This window comes from Erinaceus europaeus, chromosome 9, assembly GCF_950295315.1.
Source record: "Erinaceus europaeus chromosome 9, mEriEur2.1, whole genome shotgun sequence".
Lineage (NCBI taxonomy): Eukaryota > Metazoa > Chordata > Mammalia > Eulipotyphla > Erinaceidae > Erinaceus > Erinaceus europaeus.
This window is the reverse complement of record NC_080170.1, coordinates 99,184,375-99,202,079: the sequence shown is the minus strand read 5'-3', so window position 1 is coordinate 99,202,079 and position 17,705 is coordinate 99,184,375. Positions and strand designations below refer to the sequence as shown.

The window sequence follows — 17,705 nt, the reverse complement described above, 5'->3', positions numbered from 1 at the left end:
TCCTGGAAGGTCATCCTCTTTTGACTTAGGGAGGGAAGCACATGGAGTGGTGAGAGAGGAAGGGGACACTGGCCTAGTCAGGCAGATCAGCTAAATCAGCCCTGGGGATCAGTGGGGTGACAGATTGCCCTCATGCCCAGGATTTTTACTTTGAAGGCATTTACTTTCTGTTGCAAAAATTAGAGAGAGTTCTGGGTCAGATAACTACATATTGAGAATCATTACCTTAGTGTCATGTTGTGGCAACAATATAAGAATTATATTTGATTTCTTACTAACTTTCAGTTAGATCAAACACAATTTCAAGAAAAAAAAAAAGAACTTTCTGTATATGTTTTTTCTTTTAAAATTATCTGGATTTTTCAGAATTTTTTTAATCAAGTAAGTTTATTCACTATGCTTTCATTTTCCAAATTGTTTATTTCTAGTTTTATTTTAGAGACATTTTTGGGAGCCAAACTTTAGATTTGTGAATTAGTGATAGAGTGAGAAGAAATGTGATTTGTGGAATGCATAGTATCAAGCCCTATATATGTCTATATCTTCAAAGTGAGCCAGTACATACTGTTTCTGTTTAATTCTTTTTTTCCCCTAAAACAGTACATTGTATTATACAAGATTAAAGAATATCAAGTTCCAAATGGATTTATATATGACTATATAAATCCATATGAATCAAACATAAAACAACAAGATAGAAAACAACAGTTCTGAGAATTATACCAGTATCAACACATCAAATGATTTCAGACAACTTAGACACTGTTTTCTTAGACTTTATGTAGTTTCAAATTTTCTTACACATAAAAGACCTCTTTCAGGGAATTGGGTGGTAGCACAGTGGGTTAAGTGCACATGGCACAAAGCACAGGATCAGCACAAGGATCTTGGTTCCAGCCCCCGGATCCCCACCTGCAGGGAAGTCACTTCACAAGTAGTGAAGGAAGTCTGCAGGTGTCTATCTTTCTCTCCCCATTTCTTCCCCTCCTCTCTCCATTTCTCTCTGTCTTATCCAACGATGACATCAACAACAGCAATAATAACTACAACAACAATAAAAAAACAAGGGCAACAAAAGGGCAAATAAATAAATATAATAAATAAATAAATAAATAAAGGCCTCTTTCACATTCTTCCATGATTAAGTCTAAACATCCAGAAAGATAAGTGATATGAATAAATGGAAAATTTTAAATATTTTTCTAGTACTTACATAATAAATGATTTACACTTCCTAACCAGCTTCATAATCTGTACATATTACTCCTTACATGTACATTTTATGCAGTTTCAGGAAAGGAGACACACAAAGAGAAAGATAGTACTGCTTGCCTTTATTTGTTCTTCCCTGGAAATTTTCTATGAGATACCTATAGATCCCATAAACATTTCATTCAGCATTAATATGCACTCTTAAATATGCAGATAAATTCTAATTCCATCACTTAAAATCAGTCTACCTATTCAGTTTCAATCTTCTCTCTCTCTCTCTCTCTCTCTCTCTCTCTCTTTTAAATTAAACCATCCTGTCTGCCTAAAAATATTCCATATTCTTGATTATAACATAGATAGTTTAATAATTTAGACCTTTTGCACGGTTGTTTAACCACTCTTGGTCACCATTTTTGTTTTGTCTTCATGGTAAAACTGTACACTTCAGTTGCTACTGGCACATACTGAACGACTAGTGCCACATTCTTTATATCAAAGCTAGTCATAGACTCTAGGAGACTACAGAAATAGATCTGGTAACTCTGAAAATAAGGACTATGATTGTAAAGTAAATCTCAACATTATCCTAGAGGTATGTATTAATATTCTAAGTGGTCTTTAGCTTTAATACAATACATTTCACACGAATATATTATTGAGAGAGATGACATAAATTATTGATCTTCAAGAGGTCATTTCAAAAAAATCGTATGCATCTTCTACATTTAATTTATGAAAATTCATGGATATGGGATCTCATACAAGCAGAATTTCATCAGCAACTTTTTATTAAAAAACAGAGAAAGAGAGAGAGAAAATACCATGGTGCTGGAGTTTCCATTATTGTCCCAGCAGCTCCAATGTAGTCCTGGAACTTGAACTTGGGTTGTGTACATGGAGATGCAGTCAGTCTACCAGTGACCTTTCTCTATAATTGTTAACTCATTTTTATTATAAATAATATATATTTTATTTTTATGGGGGATTAATGTTTTATAGTTGACAGTAAATACAATAGTTTGTACAAGCATAACATTTCTCAGCTTTCCATATAACAATACAACTCCCACTAGGTCCTCTGTCATCCTTTTCCAGGGCTTGTACTCTCTTAAATAATATTTTGCTCATAAATTCTTTCCTTTTAAAACTATTCTAAGGCCAAAGAAGAGGCTCAGGGACAGAGTTCATGACTTGCATTCATGAAGCAACAGATTTGGGTATGCAATGGAAAAATCAATGAAGAAACAAAATACAAGGGGCCGTGTAGAGACACACCTGGCTGAGTACACATGTTACAGTGCACAGGACCCAGGTTCAAGCCCTGGGTCCCCACCTGCAAGGGGAAAGCTTTGCGAGCAGTGAAGCAATGATGCAGGTGTTGCTCTGCCTCTTCCCTCTCTGTCTCCCCCTTCCTCTCGACTTCTGGCCGGCTCTACCTAATAAATATATAAAGATAATAAAAAGAAATAAAATACAATAAAATTAAAAAATCATCATCATTATTTCTTCAAGCAATATATATATATATTTATATATATATTGCTTGAATGATATATATATATCACTGAATATTCTAGTTATTTTACTTAAAATAGTGGAAACTTACTATACTAACAACTGTTGGAAAGGCTTTGGTGGGAGAGGGACCTGCTACATTGCTAGTGGAACTATAAACTGACCCAGTTCTCATGGAAAATGGTCTAGAGATTCATCAGAATGTTAGAAATGGACCTCTATCATGACCCAACTATCCTTCTTTTGAGTATGTACCCAGGGAAAACAAAGACAACTATTTATAAAGACCTATTCACCCCTATGTACACAGCAGCACAGTTTCTAATAGGCCAAACTTGGAAGCTACCCAGATGTGCAATGGCAGATGAATGGCTAAGAAAGTTATAGTATGTATACACAATGGAATACTATGCAGCTGTTAAAACAATGAGGTCATCTCCTTTGCAATGTCCTGGTCAGAACTTGAAGGCATCATGTTGAGTCAGACCAGTCAAAAGAGAAGTAACAATGCCTAATAATCTCACTCATAGGCAGTACTTAAGAATAAAGAACAGTGAGGCAAACTGTAAAGTGTATCATGGACTGGGTGTGGTGTGTTGCACCAAAGCAAAAGACTCAGGGAAGGAAGTAAAGGGACAAGATGAAGGGACACTGGGGTGCTGAAGTACAATGGGAGATGGGGCCCTAGGTCAGGTAAGTGATTGCCAGATACCTTTTGATGGGAGATGAGATGTTGTAACTACGTGTTAAAATCTATACTGTGATCCATTAACCCCTCAGTGAAAGAAAGAGAATATCTTTGTATATGTATATGTATATTCTATTTGTGTAAAACGAAACAACTAATTCTGATGCCAAATGAAAACAGGATAGAAAAATGTATGCGAAATATGCTTTTACTCCGTATTTTCAAAAAACACATACAATTTTATTGGTAGAACCACACCTAGCTAGCAGCATTTGAGCTGACATTGAATCCCAAGTGTAAAAGATACTCTAACCTTAAGGCAGTATTCATTACACACAATGAGTTGTTATTATTTAAACTGATTCTTAGCATTATCTTTCTAATATCCAGAATGTTCACTACTACCCATAACCCCATCTTTGATGTATAAAACTTGAAACTTCTCATCTTGTTTGCAATAGTTAAAATTAGTTTTCTCGACTTCTTTTATGTATGTATTATTCATTTTCTAAGACTCACAGTCTAGCTTTTCTTCAGATATTTATATCAATAGTACAAGAGCTTTCTATAGAAGTGTGCTCTGATCCAAATTAAATCAAGTAAACTTAATGCCAGACTGTTTTTATGTGTATGCTGTATCTACAATATACTTAGATAGGTTTTGATTCTACGTCTAAAATCAAAGTCATAAATATCTTCTAATGGGAAAATTCAGGTGATTAAGACTTGTCAAATATTTAGCCAATAGGATGCTGATGAACTGCATGCTGTTAAGAAGTTATTCTGAACCAAAGATTAAAATTATTCTGCAGCGATAAGTAGAAATCCTAAAAATTCAATATTTAGTCTGCATCAATTTGAGCAATATTTAGTAGAAGTGATTATGCATATCATTTTGAAAAAGGATTAGAGCAGAACATGCAGATTGTCTTTGAATTTACTGCTATTCAGCATTTTCTGAGTACCCACTATGGGCAATGAGATATGCATAGTAAAATCAGTTTTCACCATTTTAAGTAATGTAACTGGAATATTCAGTGATATAAGAATATATTGCTTAGAGAAGTATTACATATAATAGTTTTAAAGTTTTATTGTATTATATTTCCTAATTGATTTTTTCTATCATATATCCTTTCTCAAATTATGTAACATAAGAAATAGAAAAATTGGAATGGTGTTTATGTACACTCCTATTAAAGTATAGACATATGGACCACTGTTTGGTTGGTATGAGAGGGGAAAAATTGATCATATGTCTAGAACTTCTTGAAGCACAGATTGAGTCTTTCTAATATATAGGCTGTCTTTGATATGTTGACTCTCTCAAAAGCCTAGACCAGGGAGAACAGAGGTAACCGGTGGCACAGCTATATACAAGATGCTGGGTATTGTACCCCAAACCCTAACAGGGGGACTTTTCAGGGTTGACCCAATCGCCAAATAATGTGATGATGGCAATGGCTATCCATTGTCTTCTTGAACCCTGGGACAGCAGGAACCTCACATTTCTACTATAGAGCCTATATTTCCCCCAGTCCTGGAACCTTAGGGTGGGGCCCACTTTCCTGCATGCTTCTCTCAATTCAAATCAAATGATATTCCATCCGCGGATCACAGCCTGATCAATACAGCCAGTGCCACCCCAGCATGCTTTGCTTCGGATTGTGTCCAGGGACTTCAGGTGTGGAATGGCAACCTTTCAGCTTCATCACTCGGCCACCAGGTTCCAGATGCCAGCACCATGCCGACCAGACTTACCTGGACAGAAGACCCCACCAATGTGTACTGGAGCTCCACTTCCCCAAAGACCCATGCTACTAGGGAAAGAGAGAGGCAGACTGGGAGTATGGATAGAACAGTCAACGCCCATGTTCAGCGGAGAAGCAATTACGGAAGCCAGACTTTCCACCTTATGCAACCCACAACAACCCTGGGTCCATAACCCCCAGAGGGATAGAGAATGGGAAAGCTATTGGGGAGGGGATGGGATATGGAGATCGGGTGGTGGGAATTGTGTGGAATTGTACCCCTATTATCCTATGGTTTTGTTAATGTCTCCTTTCTTAAATAAAAAAAGAAAAGAAATAGAAAAATATTGACATAAAGGTGAAGAGAAAGTAAAGATATACTTAAGTGTAGGACAGGGCAAGATTTTGAAGCTAAATTCAAATAAATTTTTTTTTTACATAAAAAACCAATGGTAATTAAAGTCAAAGGTAGATGTGATTATACAACAGTTAAGTTAGTAAAACAAGAAAGTCATAAAGAGTCTTACAAAAATGAACATACAAGATATATTATGGGCCTGGGGAGACAGCACAGTGGTAATGCAAAAGGCATTCATGCCTGAGGTTCTGTGGTTCCAGGTTCAATACCCAGCACCACCATAAACCAGAGCTGAGCAGTGTTCTGGTATATCTCTGTATCTCCCTCTCTCTCTCTTCTCTCTCTCTCTCTCTCTCTCTCTCTCTCTCTCTCACACACACACACACACTCTCTCTCTCTCTCTCTCTCTCACACACACACACACACACACTCTCTCTCTCTCTCTCTCTCTCACACATACTCTCTCTCTCGTTATCACTGGGGCTCGGTGTCTGCACTATGAATACACTGGTCCTGTGGCCATTTGATTTTCTGTTTTTAGACAGGACAGAGATAAATTGAGAGGGGAGGGAAAAATAGGGAAAAAGACAGAGAGATACCTGCAGACCTGTTTCACTGCTTTGTGAAGTGACACCCCTGCAGGTGGGGAGCCAGGAGCTCAAATGGGGACACTTAACGCTGGTCCTTGTGCTTTGTACTATGTGCACTAAATCCAGTGTGCCACTGCCAGACCCCTCTCTCTATCTCATTCAAATAAACAAAACATTAAAAAAATATTTTTTTTAAAAAAAAATTATGAAAAGGAAACACTGACAAAAAACCATAGGTAAGAGAGGTACAAGTCCACACAATTCCCACCACCAGAATTCCATATCCCATCCCATCCCCTGATTACTTTCCTATTCTTTATCCCTCCTCTGGGAATATGAACCCAGGGTCATTATGGGATGCAGAAGGTGGAAGGTCTTGCTTCTGTAATTGCTTCCCCACTGAACTTGGGCATTGGCAGTTTTTATAAAATAGCAGAATCACTAATAAGAGACTAAGATGTGAAGGAAGGACAAGGAACTGTTTCAAGGTAGATTGAAGAGTCAATAGTCGGTCACTTCAGGTCATTACATAAAAAAGTATTCACTTTAACAGTTTAGAGCAATGTAGTAAATATTTATGGAATCCTTGCTTATAGTATATGATTAACAATGCTGAGGAGAGTAAGCAATGATATTTTATACTGTATGAAGTGAGAATGCTGACTCTTCATTAAAGAACTGTAAGACAAGATATTCGTTAAAGGTCAATGAGTGTGAGGTAAAAGAAAACTTATTAGTTTCAGAATGGGAGAAGATGAGTTTTTTTAAAAAAAACCAGAGGGAAAAATCAGTAGTCTTCAATACTTGAAGAGAATATTAACTGAAAAATCAAAGACCATGAAGTATGAAAAGAAGTGGAGACTTATAAATGGGGAAGCAAGGGAAATAACACAAGGAAAGATATAGATAAAATAAGTTTGTCATTTATTTCTGGTACAAATATGAATAGTACTGCTTGGCTGGCTTGAAATTTCCTCATAAACTGGAGAACAAAATGAGAATCACGGAACAGAAATCAATGTTAAAAATGAAAGATGACTGAAGAGGAACAAATGATTAATTGATTCTAAAGAAAACCAAAGATTAGAACTTGTGACATTTTACTGGTGTTAATTTATTTAACTCTGATTAACATTATAGCATTTTGTAGTTCTGAGTCTTCAGCAAGATGTTCTAAATGTTGTAAGAGAGTAAGAAAAGGGTTAATTTAATCAATATGTTTCTTTTACTTGTTTTTCTACAATATCTATTTTCTTTCCAACTGAACATGAGAGTGTTAGGCATTCTATCCCTAACTATGAGGATGGTGAACTCTGAGTCACAACGGAGTATGACACGTCCATAACTGAGAAAAACTGAATGCTTTTGTATTTTCAAAGTTTCTTAACCTGACACTTAAAACGACTCTTGGACTTCTACTTGTAATTAATTAATTTCTCTATTATAATTAGGTTTTCACTGAAATTTTGTGTTTATGTGATACCAACATTTCTGGTAAAAAAATAAGAAAAAGAAAATAATATTTTTCCTAAATAGTGGGTGAAAGCTAGAAGGAGACAGAGAAGCAAAATGAAAAGGAGAGACACAGCAGCACTGCTCCACTGCTCATGATTCCCCCACCTGTACCATGGTTCTCTCACGTGTTGACCAGGGACTCGCACCTGGGTCCTCAGACATGGTAAAGTGTGCATTGTAGATAGATGGGCTATCTCCTGATTCCCAAGAGATTTTTTTTTTTTAATGTTGAAAATACCAATCATCTTCCTTACACTCTTAAGCTGCTTATGACTTGGATAAAATTTTGTTTGTAAATTAAATCAGTCACAGAGCTGCTGTATTGAACCAAAGTAAAAGAGTATGGGATGAGGGGAGGGTTCATGTCCTGGAACATGATGGCAAAGGAGGACCTAGAGTGGGTTGAATTGTTATGTGGAAAACTGAGAAGTGCACAAACTACTGTATTTTTCTGTTGACTGTGAACCATTAATCCCACCAATAAAGAAAAAAATAAGTTTGTCCCATATTTTATTTGATGTCAATAGATTGTGAGGTACTGTCTAAGTAGTGAATAGACATAAGAATGAATAAAAAATGCCTCAGGTTCTTGGTGTATGATGATGGTAAAGGACTTAAGATGGAGGTGAGAGAAGAAACTGTACTTGTGTATCAGCAACCATTCGGATAATCCCCAATAAGAAATACAAAAAGAATGAAGAAAGGTGAGGATTAACTTTAAGGTGCCATAATCTAAGTAGAGGTGCTGAGAGTAGAGGGTTGACAAAATAGTTCCAATATAGTTCCAATAGTGTGCTTCTTTGCCCTTTATTTTGTCCAAGTTTGAGGCAACCCCTTTCAAGGTAGTTTTGTTGCTGTGGTTTCTTTCACACACAGTCTCTCTCCCTGCCTTTGTGTTTCAAAAACAAACAAACAAACAAACAAAACAAACAAAAAACCCAGATGCACTGAGTAGGAAGAACATTCCATTCCAGCACTTAGCAGTGAAATGGAGCAAATAAGGAAGATAAGCAAAAGATATCTGGTAATTGACCACTAGATGTTGATTCTCGAGGACTCGGTGTAGTAAGGAGGAATCAGAGTTTATGATAAACAAATAGAGTAATAATAAATAAAAATATTTGTGTTGATATTTAGTTGATAATACCATAATAGTAAGTGAACTAAAGGATATTTTTTTCTGAAGGGATTACTGCTATTTTATAAACTCAATAGTATTAACTATACTACAGTACTATGCTATACTAATTCCATTATATACATATATGCTTCATTTACAATTTACAATTTGAATCTCATTTCATCTTGCTTCTTTACTGCTCTCTCAGGAAATCTGCACCATAGAGAGATGACGCAAAGGCCTGGCAGTGGTGCACATGGTTAAGCGCATACATTACAGTGCACAAGGACCCAGGTTCAAGTCCCTGGTCCCCTCCTGCAAGGGGACAGCTTTGTAAGAAGTGGAGTAGAGCTGCAGGTGTCTTTCTATCTCTCTCCTTCTCTACCCCCCTCACCCGTCTCAATTTCTCTCTGTCTCTAGCCAGCAACAAAATTAAATGAAAAGTCTTAAAAATGAGGCAATAAAAAAGAAAAAATAGAAATCCCATTATACACACCATTACAATTCTTATTAAATTTTGAGAGTTACAGGTTTTCCTTGACATTAAGTATTTTTAGTGATTATACAGATTTTTAAAATGCCATCATGTAAATGTATCACATTATAATACTTAAAATTAGAATCTTTGTAAGTAAAGAAGTCAAATTAAAAAGTGAATATTCGGGGAGCAGAGCCAAAATGGTGACTTGGAAACAACTTCTGGAGTGAACTCCAATAAAAAAAGCAGCCTACAACCTGGGATTCTCTGGAGAGGGTAGGATAATTGACATGTCCCTGAAAGGGTGAATAGGGGGTGGTTAGGGTGACACCAAAAAAGAGTCCTATAACTCACTCTTGGGTGGGCAAACAGAAGCCAAACAAACAAAGAAAGGAAAATCTTTGGCTTCACTGTTTCTGAACTCACCATTCTCCCCAACCCCAGAAGGGCTGGCCAGCTGCTCCTAGCAGGCTCTCTGCAGAGTTATTTTCTTTACCAAGATTCCTGGCACAGAAAGGGTGCCATTCCAAACCTTTTTCTTTCCCTTTCCCTTCTCTGTTTTTGTTAGGAGGCTGAAGCTCTATTTGAGTGACAAAATATCTGACCAATCAGAGCCTCAGCCATGCCTGGGAAATACTACCTGGAGGTTTTGTTTTTTTTTTTCTTTTTTCTTTTTTTTAAATATATTTCTTATAACTGTTTGTCTTTGCTCAGGCTGTGTGCAGCCAATCTGGAGTGATCCAAGCTGCAGATTGACTATTAGGGATTTTTTTACTCTATCTTATTTTATTATTACTATTATTATAATGCCTGTCCCTTTTCCCTCCTCTTTAAGTTGACTAAAATTGACAGCTGTTGCTTTATACATGGATAGGTGACTGGGTGTCCTAGCCATTGTGAGAGGAACTTGTTTCTCCTGCTTCCCTCCAGCCTCCTTTTTCTCTCCTCCTAGATAACTAAACAAACAAACAACAACAACAAAAAAAAAACTCCTTTCACTGTTTTTTTTTTCTTTCCTCTTCTTTTCTTCCTTCTTTTGCCTTCTGAATTCACTGACAGTTGTTTGTGAATTACTTTTGGAAAAAATCTGACTCGGGGTGAGTGTGTGTGTGTGTGTGTGTGTGTGTGTGTGTGTCTTCTACTTTCTCCTCTTGCTATCCCTAGTACTTATAGTGGACAGTAGACTTTAATAATTACCCACTCTTGCTTTCCCCTCTTTTTTTTTTAATTTTAATTTTATTTATTTATTCCCTTTTGTTGCCCTTGTTGTTTTATTGTTGTAGTTATTATTGTTGTTGTCATTGTTGGATAGGACAGAGAAATGGAGAGAGGAGGGGAAGACAGAGAGGAGGAGAGAAAGATAGACACCTGCAGACCTGCTTCACCGCCTGTGAAGCGACTCCCCTGCAGGTGGGGAGCCGAGGTTTGAACCGGGATCCTTATGCCGGTCCTTGTGCTTTGTGCCACCTGCGCTTAACCCGCTGTGCTACAGCCCGACTCCCGCTTTCCCCTCTTTTTCTTTCTTTTTCTTTTGGTTCTGTTTTTTGTTTTTTTTTTCTTGGACTGGAGGTGTTGTTTGGCTAACTGGTATTTGTTGAACTGCATCAATCCTTACTTCAGTTGCTACTGTTATAATTTCTGAGGTTTGTGACTGCATTTGTGAAAAGTCTTTAGTATAGCATGGTTAGTATTCAAAACACAACAACTGAAGAACAACAGAATAGAAGAATACAAACCACATCAAAAAAAAAAAGTTAACTCAAGAGCAAATAAAACTGCTACTACAATGAATCATGACAGGGGGCCAGAAGAAACTCCAAAAGAGTCAAAATTAACCATAGATAAGAAAAGTAGGCAAGCAGTAGTAGACATAATAATAACAGAAGTACAGATAACTATGGAGAAAAGGCTATCAGAAATAGGGAAACAATAGATGAGACACTCAAGGAAAATACTAGCTACCTCGAGGTAATTAGAGGACTAAAAGCTGAACTAGGTCAATTAGCAGAAAAAGCTAATACTATAACTGAACAGCAGAAAGAAGCTGAGGGAAGGGAAAGTAGATTAACAGAAGACAGAAAACAGAATTAGCCAGACAGAGGATGAGCTAGAGAAAGCTAAGAAAGAAGTAAAAGAGTCAAAAAGAGATTGAGAGACACAGAAAACAACAGAAACATATGGGATGATCTCAAAAGAAGTAACATTCATATAATTGGCCTACCAGAGGAAGAAAGAGAGGAAGGGGAAGTAAACACTTGTCATCTATCAGACCAAATAAAAAAAATGTTGAATAATAGCACTGCAGTACCTTAAATCCATAATGTCAATAAATGTCAATGGCTTAAACTCACCCATTAAAAGGCACAGAGTGGGAGGATGGATCAGAAAACACAACACAACCATATGCTGCTTGCAAGAATCCTACCTGACCCAACAAGACAAACACAGACTTCAAGTGAAAGGATGGAAAATTATCATACAGGCTAATGAACCACATACAAAGGCAGAAACAGCCATTTTCATCTCTGAGACAACAGACTTTAAATTGAATTAAGTAATAAAAGATAGGCAAGGCCATTACAATAATGACTAGAGGATCAATTGCCCAAGAAGATGTAACAATCATTAACATCTATGCACCCAATGAGGGACCATCTAAATACATCAAACACCTACTGAAAGCACTACAAAAATACATCAATAGTAATACAATAATAGTGGGAGACTTTAACACTCCACTGTTACACTTACAGATCAACAAAGCAGAGAATCAACAAAGAAGAGAATTAAATGAAGAGATGGACAGACTAGACCTCCTGGACATTTTCAAAGTTCTTCATCCCAAAAAACTGGAATACACATTCTTTTCAAATCCACATAGCACATCCTCTAGGATAGACCACATGTTAGGTCACAAAGACAGTATCAACAATTTCAAGAACATTGAAATCATCCCAGGTATCTTCCCATAGCACAGTGGAGTAAAGCTAACATTTAACAACAAACAGAAAATTACTAAAAGTAAAAGAATTTTTAAGCGCAACAACATGTTGCTTAATAACCGCTGGGTCAAAGAAGCACTCAAGCAAGAAATTCAAATGTTTCTGTAAACAAATGAAAATTAAGACACGGGGGGTTCCGGAAGATGGCGGACTGAGAAGCTGCTGGTGGCTTGAGCTCTGATCACATCTTCTGGAAACGGTAGGATTTTCTGCCTTTAGTAGGCCAGTCAATAAGGGGTCCTAGCGGTGACACCAAGGAGGTGACTATAACTTAATTTGGTTCAAGAATTAGAGTAGAGGTGGCACGGACTAGTGGGTGGGCTACTCCAGACTTCCCAGGTGGTAGCGGGCAAGGTGGGTGCGCCAGCACTCTCTTCGGCTCGGGAAGGCGGCTCCTCCGCCGGTTGCAGAGCGCTGCTGGGTGGCTGGCAGAGGACCAGGAGGGAGCACTGTACCTCAGGGGCTTTCTCTTGGGAGTGTCCGGGGACCACCGCGACCCTGAGGGCGGATCCGAGGACACCGTTGAGTACAGCTCTCATTGGATCGAAAGTACTTGGAGCTAGTTTTCATTTTTGAGAAATCCTTTAAAAAAGCTTAGGGGGGGGTTCCCAGAAGATGGCGAACTGAGAAGCTGCTAGTGGCTGAGCTCTGACCACATCTCCTGGAAACAGTAGGATTTTCTGCCTTTAGCAGGCCAGCCAATAAGGGGTCCTAGTGGTGACACCAAGGAGGTACCTATAACTTAATTTGGGTTAAGAATTAGAGTAGGGAAAAAAGGGGGGAAAATATTATTTTTTCTTTTTCTTCCTTTTAATTTTCAAGCATACCTCCTTCCCGGCCTCCCCACCCCCCATAACCAGTCCCTGGGGACCAGCTCCTAGCAGGGGAGGGGAGCTCCTTTTCCATCCGTTCCACCCCGGTTCCATGGCTGCCAGTTCTTAGCAACATCGCCCCGCCAGATATTCGTCGGGATGCGGCATCATCTAAGTTCATTTCCCACGTCTACGCTCGACCGGACCTTCCAATATACGCGGATATCTTCACCCACCCTGTTCAACGCTTTACGTCTCGTCACCCAATCTGGTACCCTATGCCTACACTGAACTTCTCTGTTCCAGTCTCTTGGAAACAGAGCTGGCAGTCAGCTGAGGTAAAGAACAAACACCTCATCACAGACCCCTGCAAGCGTCAACCCGGCTTTGACCTAGCACGTTATGATTGGGCTCTCCTCAATCGCTATCAAACAGGCCATGGCCAGTGCACCGCTATGTTCCATCGCTGGGGAGCCAGAGACGACCCGAATTGCCCCTGCAGCTCCAGACAGACTATGACCCACATAGTCAACGACTGCCACCACTCCAGATTCAAAGGAGGTCTCGAAACTTTACATCAGGCTCAACCTGATGCTGTTGACTGGCTACGGAAGAAGGGCAAACACTAGAAGAAGAAGAACCAAATTCCTGCCCCACCAGGGAGTATCATTAATCCTAAGTCTATACCCTTCTGAAACCTCTGGCCTTTTTTCTTTCTAAGTAGCCAACCCCCCCACCTCACCCCGCATAGCTAATTAAATAATTAAAAATAAATTAAAAAAAAACCTTTCCTTTCACTGCCCTTTTATGACTGTTCTTTTTCTTATCTTTTTCTTTTTTCTCTCTCTCTCTTTCTTTTTTTTTTTCTCATTCTTGTCATCCCTTCTTCCTTAATCCTACAGCTTCCAAAAACAGCCCCTAGCCCCCACACCACAGTGTGCTTTTTTGAATTCACTGATACACATTTGGGAATTTCCTTTCACTGCTCTTTAATTACAGCTCTTTTTCTTATCTTTTCCCTTTTCACTCTCTCTCGTCTCTCTCTCTCTCTCTCTCTCTCTCTCTCTCTCTTTTTAATCTTGTCATACATTTCTTCCTCCTTTGCCTTTCTGAATTTGTGAATTGTTTTAGGGAAGAAATCTGACTCAGAGTGGACTCTCTATGTGTGTATCTCTGCTCTAGTTCCCTTTGCCCATTTGTTACCCCTAGAATATACAGTGGATAGTGTTGGTATGCATGAGACCCTTTCTGTTTCATTTGGTTTAAATCCCCCCTGCTTAACACTATTCTATTTACATAACCACTTCATTCTATTTACATAACCACTGATAACAAGTTCCACCCTCCCTCCAGGGCATTTGTGGTTCAGTGATAGGATTCTCGCCTAATCTGCCCCCTCCTTGTCACACTCTGATTTTTACCAGTCACTTTTCTCTCCACTCTCTCTATGTCACATCCTGTTTCCACCCTACTTGGCAAGTATATATAAAGACAGCATTGTGAGTTTTACCTTACCTTGAGTTTAGCTTAGCTCGTCTTAGATTGTGCTGCGTCCTGCATGAATAAAGAGATACTGCCTACAGCTCAACTATGAGTCCCTGGTTGTCTGTTACCTGCCCGTGAAGCCAGCCCGGCAAAAGCAACATAACCTGTCAAAAACAACATATGGCGCCTGAACAGGGACTGAAATAAGCCCTGAAACATGGACCGGCATCAACATGGGACCCTACCCACCCATCGTCCAGATAAGTAAACTTGGCTACCCATCCACCATGGGTTGCCTTTATACTTATGAAGAGGTTTGCCAAAGCCTCTACTGTTTCATCATGAGACAGTTAGTCTGTCTCTGGAACATTTTACTCTGGGCCACATTTCGGTTTCCTGACCGAGAACTTTGGTTTCTTATGACCGGGATCATAGAGCTTGGGAGATGCACGGAGATTTCTCCTTGGACTTTCTGGATTCCCTCTCCCATGTTTCCTGAGGAAAAGGACTACATTTTGCTCCAGGCCACAATTTGGTTCTTTATGACTGTGATCATAGAACTTGGGATATGCATGGGGATTTCCCCTGGGACTTTCTGGACTTCTTCTCGAATGTTCCCCATGGAGAAGGACTACTCTAATTTGAAGAGCATTCTCCAGTACCCTGGCAGTTCCCAAGTATGGAGACAGGTGGTTAGTTCTACTCTCCTGATTGGATTCTTTCTTCGATGGAAAGACACTTTTAAAAATGGGTGCCTGAAGCAATCCAGCAGGAACAGTCAGAAGCACACTAAATGGAATTTTGAAGACCTTTTTGGACTAGGACGCCCTCCGGGGATTCTTAATCCTACATGGTGAGATCTTGATAATCTGGTTCAAGTTGCGTTTCATAAGAGAATGATTTGAATGACTGAATTTTTGATTGACATTGACTTAAAAAAATGCTGGATGCAGCCATGATTTCTAGAGACATCCAGAAACAATCCAAAAAATTGTTTTTTTCCCTCCTTTGATTTCTCTTTTACATCTTGACATGAATCTGAAACATTTAATCCTGAAAACTGTATGAGTTATGGGTGGGGCAGATAGTGGAATGATTATGTTAATTATTCTCATGCCTGAGGCTTTTAACCGTGGTTCTTCTGTTTACCTTTCCACATTTTATTGAGTTTAAACTGTTTAAACAACCTTAAAATCATACTAGAAAGGACTTCCAATTATAATGGAGTTATCAATTCTAGTAAACTTCTAATCTGCTACAAGTTTTGTTTGACAAGTAAGTGAATTTCAGCTGTCAAAGTCTTCACATGAAAAAGCATCTACTCAAATGGAATTCCTGGAAATCCATTTGGATCCTGTTCTCTGACATCGCCCTTGAAAACCAATGAGGTGACCTGGCACGACCTGAAGAAACAGATTCACAGACTCCAAAGATCACTCTCTACAGAAAAGTAGAATTCTGGTGGCCGACATTCCCCATCGAGACAGACGTGCAGTGTTTCATCCTCTGGCATTTTCTTCTGTGGTCAGCTACTTTGGACTGACACCTCCATCGGACTTACTGGTACATGCTGCTGTGTTTCTCAAAGACTAACTTCAGCCAATTGCCTTGAGACTTTATAGACCATGTCCCCTCGCCTGCAGGCTCTGCCCCAGAGGTAAAAAACTCCCTCTCCTTATTAGGTTATGCCCACAGAGGCATGAAGCGCCCCAAGAGGCAAGAGATGCCCCCAGAGGCATGAAGCATTCCCAGAGGCAAGAAATGCCCTTTCGCCTGCTAGGCCTTGCCCTTTGAGGCAAGAAAAGCTCCCCTTGGCATCACACTGGTTATTGCTGCTCGCCTATTTTGTTTTCCATGTCTTATGCCAGTTCTTTTGAAAATGCCTGTACGATATAGGTTTCTGTTCACCCCACAATGGCCATTAGTTAAAAAGAAAGGGGGAATTGTTGGTATGCATGAGACCCTTTCTGTTTCATTTGGTTTAAATCCCCCCTGCTTAACACTATTCTATTTACATAACCACTTCATTCTATTTACATAACCACTGATAACAAGTTCCACCCTCCCTCCAGGGTATTTGTGGTTCAGTGATAGTATTCTCGCCTAATCTGCCCCCTCCTTGTCACACTCTGATTTTTACCAGTCACTTTCTCTCTCCACTCTCTCTATGTCACATCCTGTTTCCACCCTACTTGGCAAGTATATATAAAGACAGCATTGTGAGTTTTACCTTACCTTGAGTTTAGCTTAGCTCGTCTTAGATTGTGCTGCGTCCTGCATGAATAAAGAGATACTGCCTACAGCTCAACTATGAGTCCCTGGTTGTCTGTTACCTGCCCGTGAAGCCAGCCCGGCGAAAACAACATAGCCCATCGAAAACAACAGGATAGTAGATTTGCATAACTGTCTATTCTTGCTATCCTCTCTTTCTTTTCTCTTTCTTCACTGGGATTTGGTTACTATTTTTTCACAGACTGGAGAAATTGTTTGGCTAACTGGTAACGATTAAACTACTTCAATACTTGCTTCAGTTGCTACTGTAATTCCTGAGGTTGGTGAGTGCAATTGTCATAAAGGTATTTAGTACAGTGTTACTTGTACTCAAGACACAACAACTGAGGAACAGTAGAGCATAAAAAAAGAAACACATAAATCAAAAAAATAGGTAGATCAAAAACAAATAAAACTGCTACTGCAATGAATGAAGACAAGAGCCCAGAAGAAAATACAAATCAGCCAGAAGTAACCATAGACAATAAAAGTATGCAAGCAGTAATAAACTTATTAATCACAGAAATGAAAACAACATTGGAGGAAAGGAATAGCAGTATTAGGGAAACAACAGTTGAGACCCCCAAGGAAAATACTGATTATCTTGAGGAAATTAGAGAACTGAAAGCTAAAATAGCTGTAATGAAGAAAGAAGCTGAAGCAAGGGAAAGCAGACTAACAGAAGCAGAAAACAGAATTAGTCAGACAGAGGATGAGTTAGAGAAAACAAAGAAAGAGGTGAAAGAGCTTAAAAAGAGATTGAGAGACACTGAAAACAATAACAGAGACATATGGGATGATCTCAAAAGAAGTAACATTCATATAATTGGCCTGCCAGAGGAAGAAAGAGAGGAAGGGAAAGCAAACATTCTAGAGGAAATAATAGAAGAAAACTTCCCAGACCTGAA

At 38.9% G+C, this 17,705-nt stretch overlaps 1 long non-coding RNA gene across 1 annotated transcript in view; it reads left to right on the top strand.

Annotated features, from left to right (window-relative positions):
• The first annotated feature begins 12,367 nt into the window (after positions 1–12,367).
• Positions 12,368–17,705, top strand: part of LOC132540246 (uncharacterized) — a 277,831-nt gene continuing 272,493 nt past the window's right edge. Inside the window, exon 1 of the long non-coding RNA XR_009551451.1 lies at positions 12,368–12,428. This is a non-coding gene — a long non-coding RNA (uncharacterized LOC132540246). The remainder of the gene's footprint in view (positions 12,429–17,705) is intronic.